Here is an 11,953-nt window from a genome sequence, read left to right as displayed (position 1 = left end):
GGCTTATGCTGCTTAAAAAAGGCATTAGCAGGCCTTGCTCACTGAGCTAACTGTGGGCTCAGCATGTGCCACCCACATGCTAAAAAATACATTTTAATTTTTTAGCCTGGGGGCATGTTTGGCGGAAAATAGGTGTGCCCTGCACTAATTGATTAGCACCTGGGCATTGGAGAATGCAAACTGATTAATGCAGGATTACTGTGGGAGCACTTAGCATCTACAAAATAGATTATCACTTATAAAATAGATTATCATAATTTTATATGAATACGTAGAGGGCCATTTTCGACAGGACGTTTTAAGTGCTAGATACACTAAAGATAGCAACTCGATCGCTGTTGGCCGATTCTCTGGCTGATTCTCCAGCAGCGATTGATGCACTATCAAGTTTGCATGCAAATGATTTGCACGGAGGTGCAAATCTTTTTTGTTTGTTTGTTGGAAATAATTTTTATTAAGCAGAAAACGTGAACAGACAGAGCAGGAATCAGTACATACAGCCACAGGCTGATACAGAGGCAAAAGACAAAAATGACCAGCAAGGAAAACAGAGGTCACAGCCAAATAGTCCCTCCCACCAGGGCAAAGCCCAGGGAAGAGGAAAACAGAAAACAACAATAACCAAAGTACAAGTGAAAATCACTGTTCAAATTTTCCATTATAAAATGAAAGAAACCCCCAACAAGACAAGCACACATACACACAAACTCAGCCAATCCCCATCCAGTCAAGCAGCTCCCACCCCGCCCCCCCACCCTGACCGATCAATCTCTCAATGAATGATTAATCGCTCATTGAACGATTGACCCATGTGCAGAACCCTAACAGCAGTGACAGGGGAAGCAGCCTCCTGTCACTGCTATTAGGGCAACGTGACCCCCCTATGGCAGCGAGAATGGCAGGAGGGATGCCTACTCCCTCTTGCCACCAGAGGTCCCCTGCCATCCCCGCCACCCCAGAACCCCCCAAAATGACATGAGGGATGCCCACTGCCTCCTACCACCAGAGGTCCCCTGACACCCAAAAATAATGATTGCAGGAGGGATGCCACTCCCTCCAGCCACCGGATGCCCCCCACCCCACCCTGAACCTCCCCCCAAACCTCTGACATACCTTTAAAACGTTGGAAGCAGGAAGCCTGCAGGAGGCTCCTGCTTCGACCACCACTGCCAGTTCCAAATGACACACCTTCCTCTCCCCGGTGCATCATATGATGCACAGGAAGGGGCCAAAGGCCTGATTGGTTTAGTCGCCTAAGGCCCATCTCAAGGGGTGGGGTCTTACGTGTCTGAGTCAATCAGGCCTTAGGCACCTCCCTCTGTATCCAGATTGTTCAAACCCCATGCAAAATAGCCAAGTGATGTTAGTGCATCAATTGATTGGCTATTTTGCATGGGGTTTTAGTTAATTTGCATGGCCGGATCAAGGGGAAAAACATTGGGTGGGCCATTTGTGCATCGGGTCGGTAACAGCGGTCGTTGCTAAACCTGTTTTCATAGCTTTAGCGATGATCGCTGACTTTAGTACATCCCTCAGCAAGTCTGACTTTCCTGCAAGATGTCTAAAGTCAGAGACGGAGAAAAGGCCATTTTCAAAACTGGCCACTGCAAGACATCCAAGTCTTTTTTTCATTTTTTTGAAAATTGCTTCCTTAGATGTCCCTTAGAACATCCAACTTTATTCCCATTTTTTACCACACAACTGTCCAAGTTCTAAAAGTGCAAATCCAGACCATTTGGACGTGAGAGGGGTCAGCATTGTATTGGACAAGCCAAATAAATATAACAATAGAGCAGTAGGGCACCCAGAAACAGCTATCTTTTTGCATACCCAAGCATTACCAATTGTAAATACAAAACCTTTCTGGACAGAACTTTTATGTACCAAACAAACAAACAACAACATTGGCTAGACAACTACATTAATAAAGCTGAACTGACCTACAACGCTTTTAGAAAACTCATAAAAATTACCTTATTCGACAGATATATCACCTAAACAGAATCTCACCGAACACTCTGTTCATTTCACTTTCCCAATATGCCCTCTGAAATCCTAATTGAACAGTAGTTGTAATTTCGGGACCTTTCTTCTAATATGTCCCCTCTGAAATTCTAAACAAACTGTATATTGTAATTTTTCGCTGTTTTTTTAAAATTCGCAACCTTTTCTTTAACAGGTCCTCTCTGAAATTCTTAGCAAACTGTATATTTTGTAATTTCGCTTTCTTAAAATCTCTGTACTCTGTACTTCCATCTGCCTATCTGCATATTGTAAATCGCTGAATGTCCAGCTCTCTTGAATGTAAAATTACTAAGCGATGTACATAATCCAATAAAATTAATAAAAGGAGGCTGACATTTAACAATATTGTTACATATTATACAAACATGAGTCGGGAGGAAAAAGAATAAAGTTACAATTTAAATTATTGGTAGAAAAACAAAGGTAAAAACAAAAGGTAAGGGTTATATAAACCCCACCCCCCTTACTATGCCACTGACCAAACCATTAGCCCTTAAGGCTGCAGGTGGCACCTTTATGGCAGTACAGTAGGATTTTGATGGGTTCACACTTTCCACCATAAATGTAGTGTTTAGAGTGGTTTATGGGCAGGTCCTCTTCTTTATGGCTCACCAGTCCACTCACCAGGCTATTTAAGACACCTGCGTGCTGCTCTACTAGGCTTTCCCATACCAGGTGCTGCTGTTCTAGAGACAGGTATGTATTGTTTCATTCAGATGTTTGGAGGATGGGAGGGGGTCATTATTTAATTCCTCCAGTGGTCATCTGGTCAGTTTGGGTACCTTTTTGGCTCTTAGATGGCTTTAAAAAGGGTCTAGCTCACAACATCTAAGTTCCATCCAGGACGTCTTAAGAAAGGTATGATTATTATCACAAGATGTCCAAGTCTAAGTCCACCCGTAACATGCTTCCAACATGCCTCCTTTAGTCTTGGATACACAGTGGCTAGGATGCCTCACAATATGTCCAGAAAGACATCTGTATTATAGACTCTTGATGCAGGCACTGTAGCTGAAGCATGGCCCATCTAGAGTCAAAGAAGATCCCAATAAAGTACCGTGAAGTTAGAAACATAGAAACATGATGGAAGATAAAGGCCAAATGGCTCATCTAGTCTGCCCATCCGCAGTAACCATTATCTCTTTCTTTCTCCGAGAGATCCCACGTGCCTAACCCAGGCCCTTTTGAATTCAGACACAGTCTCTGTCTCCACCACCTCTTCTAGAAGACTGTTCCTTTCTGTAAAAAAGTATTTCCTTAGATTACTCCGGAGCCTATCACCTCTTAAACTCTAGAATTTATTGCCAGAGAGAATGTGGTAAAAGCAGTTAGCTTAGTGGGGTTTTAAAAAGATTTGGATAATTTTCAAAAACAAAAGACCATAAGCCATTATTAAGATGGACTTGGGAAAATCCAATGCTTTTTTTCTATGATAAGCAGCATAACATCTATTTTACTCTTTTGGGGATCTTGCCAGGTACATGTGACCAGGACTGGTTGCTGTTTGAAACAGGGGAGCTTGATGGACCTTCAGTCTGTCTCAGTATGGCAATTCTTCTTATGACACCAAGATTATATTACAGAACACTAGTGTATGTTGGCATTGGTGTACGCATGTTTAGGTGTACCCTCTTTTGCCATGTCAGTGGCAGGCATAAAATAAGAACATAAGAATAGTTATAATGGGTCAGACCAATGATCCATCTAACCCAGTATCCTATATCCACAAGGGCCAATCCAGGTCACAAGTAACTGACAAAAACCCAAATATTAGCAACATTCCATGCTACCGATCCCAGGGTAAGCAGTAACTTCCCCTATGTCTGTCTCAATAGCAGACTATGGACTTTTCCTCCAGGAATTCATTCAAACCTTTTTTAAAACTAGCTACATTAACCGCTGTTACCACATTCTCTGGCAACGTGTTCCACACTGCTTAACTATTTTCTGAATGAAAAAATATTTCCTCCTATTTGTTTCAAAAGTATTCCCATGTAATTTCATTGAATGTCCTCTGGTTTTTGTAAGGGTGAAAAATCGATTCACTCTTACCCGTTCTCCACAACTCTGGATTTTGTAGGCCTCAGTTATATCCCCCCTTAACCATCTCTTTTCCAAGCTGATACTGGCACCCAAAGCCAACGAGGCTTATTTGCGGCAGCCGGCACACCGTGATCACAGGCCGGCCGTATCGCCCTGGCGTCTGGAGCACAATGAGCACTTTTTTCCTTTAAAAGTACTCATTGCACAATACGCGACCTAGCTAATGAAAGAGTGCCTGTTAACAATAAAAATCAATTACAGTCAATTGAAGGCTTCCCTTCAGACTGGCACTGCCTCGGGATTTTTTTATTTTTCCAGAACAGACTCCACTGGCTCTCTAAGCCATATGCCTTGTTGGTATCGGTGGCAAGGCTTACACCTAAAGCATGCACCTCTACAAATTTTTGAACCAACTTGTCCAAATCCTTGCTAAACAAGAAAAATCCCTGAAAAATCCCCCGGAAAAGAGCCCCATCCGCATTAGTCTTTCTTCATACAAAAGGAATCCCATCCCCTTTATCATCTTGGTTGCTTTTCTGTAAACCTTTTTAAATTCCGCTTTTTTTTTTTTTTTTTAGATACGGCGACCAGAATTTATTGCTCCATGGTGAGGTCACACCATGGAGCAATAAAGAGGCATATAACATTCTTAGTCTTATTTACCATCCTTTTTCTAATAATTCCTTGCATTTTGTTTGCTTTTTTGGTCACCGCTGCACATTGGATAGAAGGTTCAGTGTATTGTCTACGATGAGAGCTGACCCCTAAACATCTGGTAACTATGATTTGAATTATTCTTCCCAATGTGCATCACTTTGCATTTGTCCACATTAAATTTCATTTGCTACTACCGGTATTTATTATTTCTATAGCACTACCAGGCACATGCAGTGCTGTACATTAAACACACAAAAAGTTGCTGTACATTAAACACACAAAAAGTTGCTCGAAAGAGCTTACAATCTAATTATGATAAACACACTAGCCAAAAATGGTGAATTAATATATGCCATTTGAATGCCCAGTCTTCCAATTTCCTAAGGTCTGCTCTCAATTTTTCATAGTCTGCATAGCATTTTAACAACTTTGAACGGTTTAGTGTCATCTGCAAATTTAATCACCTCACTCGTCATTTCAGTTTCCAGATCTATTACTACTATTTAACTTTTCTATAGCGCTGAAAGGTTTGAATGAATTCCTGGAGGCAGCACTGTACAACAACATATGTAAGAGATGGCCGCTGCTCATTAGAGTTTACAATCTAAAATTAACAGACAACAGGTCAAGTAGGGGTTAAATGCAGTCTCAAAGAGGTGGGCTTTTTTTTACTCTGGATTTGAATAGTTCCAGGAATGGTGCTTGACGTACTGATTCAGGCAGTTTGTTCCAGGTGTATGGTGCAGCACCAGAGAAAGGGCGCAGCCTGGAACTGGCAGTAGAAGAGAATACGGTAGAAAAGAATACAGTAGAAGGGATACAGATAGAAGAGATTTGCTTAATGAATGGAGTTCCCAGGGAGGAATGTAGGGAGAGAAGAGAGGAGAGATATTGAGGAGCTGAAGAGTGAATACTGTACACTTGTAGGTCAATAAGAGAAGTTTGAACTGTATATGGAAGTGGATGAGGAGCCAGTGAAGTGACTTGAAGGAGAGAGGTGGCAGGATATGTCATGTAATAACATTCTGAATGGATTAAAGGGGAGAGAGATGGTTACCTGGGAGACCAGTGAGAAGCAGGTTGCAATGGTCTATGCGAGAGGTGATAAGGGTTTTGATAGTGTTCTCAGAGAGAAAAGGTTGGATTTTGGTGATTATAGAGAAAGAAATGACAGGTTTGGGCGGTCTGTTGGATTTGTGCAGAGAAGGAGAGGGAAGAGTCAAAGATAACACAAAGGTTGTGAGCTGATGAGACATGGAGGATGAGAGTGTTATCCACTGAGATAGAGAGTAGGGGGAGAGGAGATGTAGGTTTGGGTAGGAGGATAAATAGTTCAGTCTTGGCCATGTTTAAGTGATGGCAGGACATCCAGGCAGCAATGTCAGACAAACAAGCTGAGATTTGGGCTTGGATTCCTGTAGAGTTTTTCATGTGTAGAGAGGCAGATCTGGGAGGTGATATTGAAAACCATGGGAGGAGATCAGAGCAACAAGGGAATGACTATAGATGGAGAAGAGATGAGGTCCGAGAACAGATCTGTGGGGTACTCTGATTGATAGTGGGAGAGCAGTGGAGGAGGATTCATCACTATACTGTATACACTAAAGGTGCGATGTGAGAGATAGGAAGAGAAATGGGAAAGAATGGGGTCCTGGAATCCAGGTGAGGACAGCGTGTCAAGGAGAAGGTCTACATTGTCAAAAACAGTGGATAGATCAAGAAGGATGAGGATGGAGTAATGGCTTTTGAATCTGGGAAGGATGAGGTCATTGGACACTTTGGCAAGGGCAGTTTCAGTAGAGTGCAGGGGGCGAAAGCCTGATTGATATGAGTCAAGAATGGCTAGGGATGATAGGAAGTCCAAACAACAGTGGTGAACAGCATGTTCAAGTAGCTTGGATAAAAAGGGGAGAAGGAAGATTGGTTGATAGTTGATGGGGCAGGTAGGGTCCAGTGAAGGTTTTTTGAAGAGTGGTGTAATAATGGCTTGTTTGAAAGCATTGGAGATGGTTGCAGTGGAAAGTGATAGAGGATGTGACAGATAGAAGGGGTGACTGTAGGAGAGATAGCATTGAGTAGAGGAGTGGGAATTGGGTCAGAGGAGCAGGTAGTGAGTTTGGAAGAGGAAAGAAGATGTGCAAGTTTCCTCTTCAGTGATTTTAGGAGTGATTTTAAGAAAGTAAGAAAAGAAGACAAGGGCTGAGGGAGGATTGACAGAGTGGGCTGGGGGAGGGTAGAGGTGGTTGAGAAGTCAATATTAATTTTCTAGATCTTGTCATAGAAGTAATCAGCCATAGTCTGGTGAGAAAGTGGTGGAGGGGTTGGAAATGGAGTAATTAGCCATAGTCTGGGGGGGGAAAATGATGGAGGGGTTGGAAGTTTGGGGCACTTTGAGCAAAGAGACGTCAAGGGTTGGAGCTGAGAGAGTCAGTCATTCGGGTGTAGTAGTCTTGTTTGGCAAGTGAAAGAGTAGACTGGAAAGAGGTCAGGAGGAATTTGAAGTGAATGAAGTCAGCATGGGTGTGGGATTTGAGCCAGAGACATTCAGCAGACCTGTCACAGGAGCGTAAGTAGTGATTTTTGGGATCAGCCAGAACTGGGGTTTGGCGCGCCTTACAGAGCATGAGGTATGGGGAGCAAGGGTATTTAAAACAGAGGAGAGAGTGGTATTATAGGAGGAGACAGCTTTCTTTACAGACTGGTGTAGTTTAGTGGTAGAGAGGATGGATGAAACAGCAGTGGAGAGAGTGCAGAAATCAATAGCCTGAATATTCCTAAACACTATACACTAAAGAAGACATCAAAGTTACCAAAATCGCAGATGTCAAGTACACCGGGGAATCCCTCTGGGTGAATTTGGCTAGGGGGAAGGACAAATGCCTGTATCTTGGTGTAGTATACAGACCTCCGAGACAACAGGAGGACATGGATATAGAATTAGTCAAAGATATTAAGAATATCACTTTTCGTGGAGACACAGTATTGTTAGGAGATTTCAATATGCCTGATGTGGATTGGAACAAACTTTCCGCTGTGTCCAGCAGCAGCAGGAAACTATTAACCTCTATAAAGGGAGCGAGACTCAGACAAATGGTATTAGAGCCCACTAGGGATTGGGCGATACTAGACCTAATACTCACCAACAGAGAAAGTATCACAGAGGTCTCGGTAGGCGATACGTTAGCCTCCAGTGACCACAACATGATATGGTTCAACCTAAGGAAAGGTTTCACTAAGTCAAGCACATCAACCAAGGTCCTCAACTTTAAGGGCACAAACTTCGAAAGCATGGGAGATTTCGTCCATCGGGCACTGCAAAACCATGTCGAAACAGATAATGTAGAGGTAATGTGGTCAACTCTGAAATCAACCTTACACGAAGCAACCAACCGCTACGTCAAATCAGTAAGTAAACGGCGTAAAAACAATAGACTGCAGTGGTTCTCTGTGGAGATCTCAGACCTCATAAAAAAGAAGAAAAGAGCATTCATCCTCTACAAACTATCAGGGAAGCGAGAATCCAAGGAAGACTATCTGGCCAAGTCAAAAGCGGTCAGGGAGGCCAAACTCCGAATGGAGGAGAACCTTGCGAAGAACATCAAGAAGGACGATAAATCCTTCTTCCGGTATATTAGTGACAGAAAAAGAAACACAGATGGGATAGTACGCCTTAGGAAACCCGATGGGAACTATGTAGAATCAGACTCCGACAAAGCCAAACTTTTAAATGAATACTTCTGCTCGGTCTTCACTTGTGAGGTGCCGGGATCTGGCCCTCAGCTGCCGATGAGGGAAAACTCGGAAGACCCGTTTTGAAATTTCGTGTTTACGCCCAGCAGTGTCTACAAGGAGCTATCAAGACTCAAGGTGAACAAAGCTATGGGATCGGACAAACTACACCCCAGGGTGCTCAGGGAGTTGAGTGACGTCCTGGTGGAACCGTTATCCGCACTCTTCAATCTTTCCCTAAGTACAAGAAGAGTCCCGTTGGATTGGAAAATGGCTAACGTTATTCCATTCCACAAAAAGGGATGCAAGACGGAGGCTGAGAATTATAGACCGGTGAGTCTCACATCGATAGTGAGTAAACTTATGAAAACACTAATCAAACGCCAATTGGATACGATCCTGAACGAGGAGAATCTACGAGATCCCCATCAACATGGTTTTATGAAGGGAAGGTCCTGCCAATCAAATCTGATCAGCTTCTTTGACTGGGTAACTAGAAAGCTGGATATAGGGGAATCCCTGGACATCGTGTACTTGGACTTCAGCAAAGCATTTGATAGCGTCCCACACCGCAGGTTATTGAGCAAGAAGGGTTCGATGGGACTGGGTGAAACATTAACCGCATGGGTTAGGGACTGGCTTAGAGGTAGACTTCAGAGGGTAGTGGAAAATGGTACCTTCTCCAATACGACGGAGGTGATCAGCGGAATGCCGCAGGGCTCGGTCTTGGGCCCGATCCTATTTAACATCTTCGTAAGAGACTTAGCTGAGGGGCTTCGAGGTAAAATTACATTATTTGCTGATGATGCCATATTATGCAACATAGTAGGCAACCGCACAACAGATGAAAGCACAGTGCCCGACAAAAGCTCATGCCCGACAGTATGACGCAGGACCTACTCCTGCTGGAGCATTGGTCAAAGACTTGACAGCTAAGTTTCAATGCCCAAAAATGCAAGATCATGCACCTTGGCGGCAAAAATCCATGCAGGACTTACACCCTAAATGGTGAGATCCTAGCAAGGACTGTAGCAGAACTTGACTTGGGGGTGATTATTAGCGAAGACATGAAGACTGCCAATCAAGTGGAGAAAGCTTCATCCAGGGCTAGACAAATCATGGGCTGTATCTGTAGAAGTTTCGTCAGCCGTAAGCCCGAGGTCATAATGCCGTTGTACAGATCCATGGTGAGACCCCATCTGGAATACTGTGTACAATTCTGGAGGTCGCATTATCAAAAAGATGTGCAGAGAGTTGAGTCGGTTCAGCGAATTGCCACCAGGATGGTCTCAGGACTCAAGGATCTCCCGTAAGAGGAATGACTGGGTAAGTTGCAGCTGTACTCACTCGAGGAACGCAGAGAGAGGGGAGATATGATCGAGATGTTCAAATATGTCATGGGCCGTATCGAGGTGGAAGAGGATCTCTTTTTCCTTAAAGGACCCACGGCAACAAGAGGACATCCGTTGAAAATCAGGGGTGGGAAATTTCATGGCGACACCAGAAAATATTTCTTCACCGAAAGGGTGGTTGACCGCTGGAATAATCTTCCACAATAGGTAATTGAGGCCAGCAGCGTGCCAGATTTTAAGAAAAGATGGGATTGGCAAGTGGGATCTCTTCATGGAGGTAGTTAGGGGATGGGCCATTAGTATGGGCAGACTAGATGGGCCGTGGCCCTTTTCTGCCGTCATTTTCTATGTTTCTATATTGGTGGAGATCGGTTGGGTCTGGGAGGGGGGATTTTAAAAGTTATTAGATGGTGATTGGCAGTGGCATAGTAAGGGAAAGCGGTGTCCGGAGAGGTGGCACCCCTCCCCCACCCCCTTCCCTTTCCCCGTACATTTTTAACTTCTCCAGCACGAGCAGCAGGCCCACATCAGTGTGATTTCGCCCTTTGACGTCACTTCCTAGGCACAGATCCCAGAAGTGATGTCAGAGAGAGCACCGGGCAGCAACCTCACGCTGGGGATGTAAAAAAAGGTACGGGGAACGTAAGGGGTACGCATTAAGGAAAGGAGTGGGGGGCAGAGAGGAGGAGGGGTGCCGTGCTTTTAGGAATATCACCGATGTATATTGTTTTCCTCTGGCCGCTCACATCCCCTTATAATTTATTGCTGTTTTGCTCACATCTTGGCCAGATTCTCCTGATAGCATTTTCTTTGCATACACAGTGGAATGTTTTTCAAGTTTGCTTATCTTAGGAGCGGGTTTTTAAAATCTGTTTGTTCATCCACATTTGTGTATTTACATCAATCTGGACCCCTGAGGAAGACGTGTCCGCCGAAACACAGACTGGACTGATGGTGGAAGGCACTAATCAAGCAAGGACCATGAAATTAAAGAGTAATAATTTACTATTTATATGGAATCCTAAACCAAAGCTAGGTATTGGAAATTCTACACAGATGAATCCAGCATCAAGAGCTTAGGGGGGCTTCTGTAACTGGGCATATTCATTTAGGTCCCCCAAGGATGTAGTGAAAGCACCTATTCTATAACTGCATCTGGGCGCTCAGAATCCATTATAGAATATTCATGTAACCTGGTATCGGTTTGCTTTATGTTTACATGCTCACAGTTATATTGATCATAGACCTGGTGTAACTGGGCTCATAGAAAAGCAGCAGAGACATGCATAACTTACAGTATTCTGTAAGTTGCATGTGTAAATGGAAGCTCCGCCCATTATTTGCCATGCTCCATCCATGCCAAAAACAAACCCAGAAGACCAGCATAAAAATATATAAATAAATTGGTTTATTACAACGAACACTGAAAATTCTCAATTGGACAAAGTGGCCATGTTTCGCCCCCTCTGGGGCTGCGACATAAAACGGTAAAACAATAAATATCAATACATATTAAATTTTGAAATAGATAGCTTAAAAAAAAAAACATTCAATAGTGCACAGTAAGTTGTAACCAAGCCCAATTATTACAAGAAACAATCCATATATTCAAATTCTTTATCTCAAAAATAAAAATAAAAATATCATACCCAGCTTACCCACCAGGTCAATGATTATCTAATTGTAAACAATGCTGTGTATTTGTTTTTAATGATTGTAAGAAAGGTGAGAGTCTGAAATAGAACTTTCTGGATTCTGTGCATCAACTAGGTAATTACTGGAGGTATGAGCTTTTGAGCTATGTTTGGTTCTTAGAATAGTGTGTTTTCTTTACAATCAGATAGTCATTGACCAGTGCTTAGTAAGCTGTTCTTTTTGTACATTGTTGTGGATTGTAGAATGAGATCAATATACAGTATTTTCTAAAGGTCAAAGTTTAAATTATGATGCTGTACACTTGTTTTTAATTATTGCTACTAAGTTGAGAGGCTGGCCCACAATGTTCTCGCCGATGTCAGAATTGACGTCGGAAAGAAGACTTCGTGTCGGCTTTAGCAGTAGCAGCAGCAGGGTGGTAAGATAGCAGCCGACCTGGGGATAGGAAGGAGGGAGGCTTTTTTTTTTTGCACGGCAGGAAGGGAAGGAGG

The sequence above is a fragment of the Geotrypetes seraphini genome, chromosome 4, assembly GCF_902459505.1.
Source record: "Geotrypetes seraphini chromosome 4, aGeoSer1.1, whole genome shotgun sequence".
Classification (NCBI taxonomy): domain Eukaryota; kingdom Metazoa; phylum Chordata; class Amphibia; order Gymnophiona; family Dermophiidae; genus Geotrypetes; species Geotrypetes seraphini.
The sequence above is the reverse complement of the archived record's forward strand: the minus strand, read 5'-3'. Positions refer to the sequence as shown.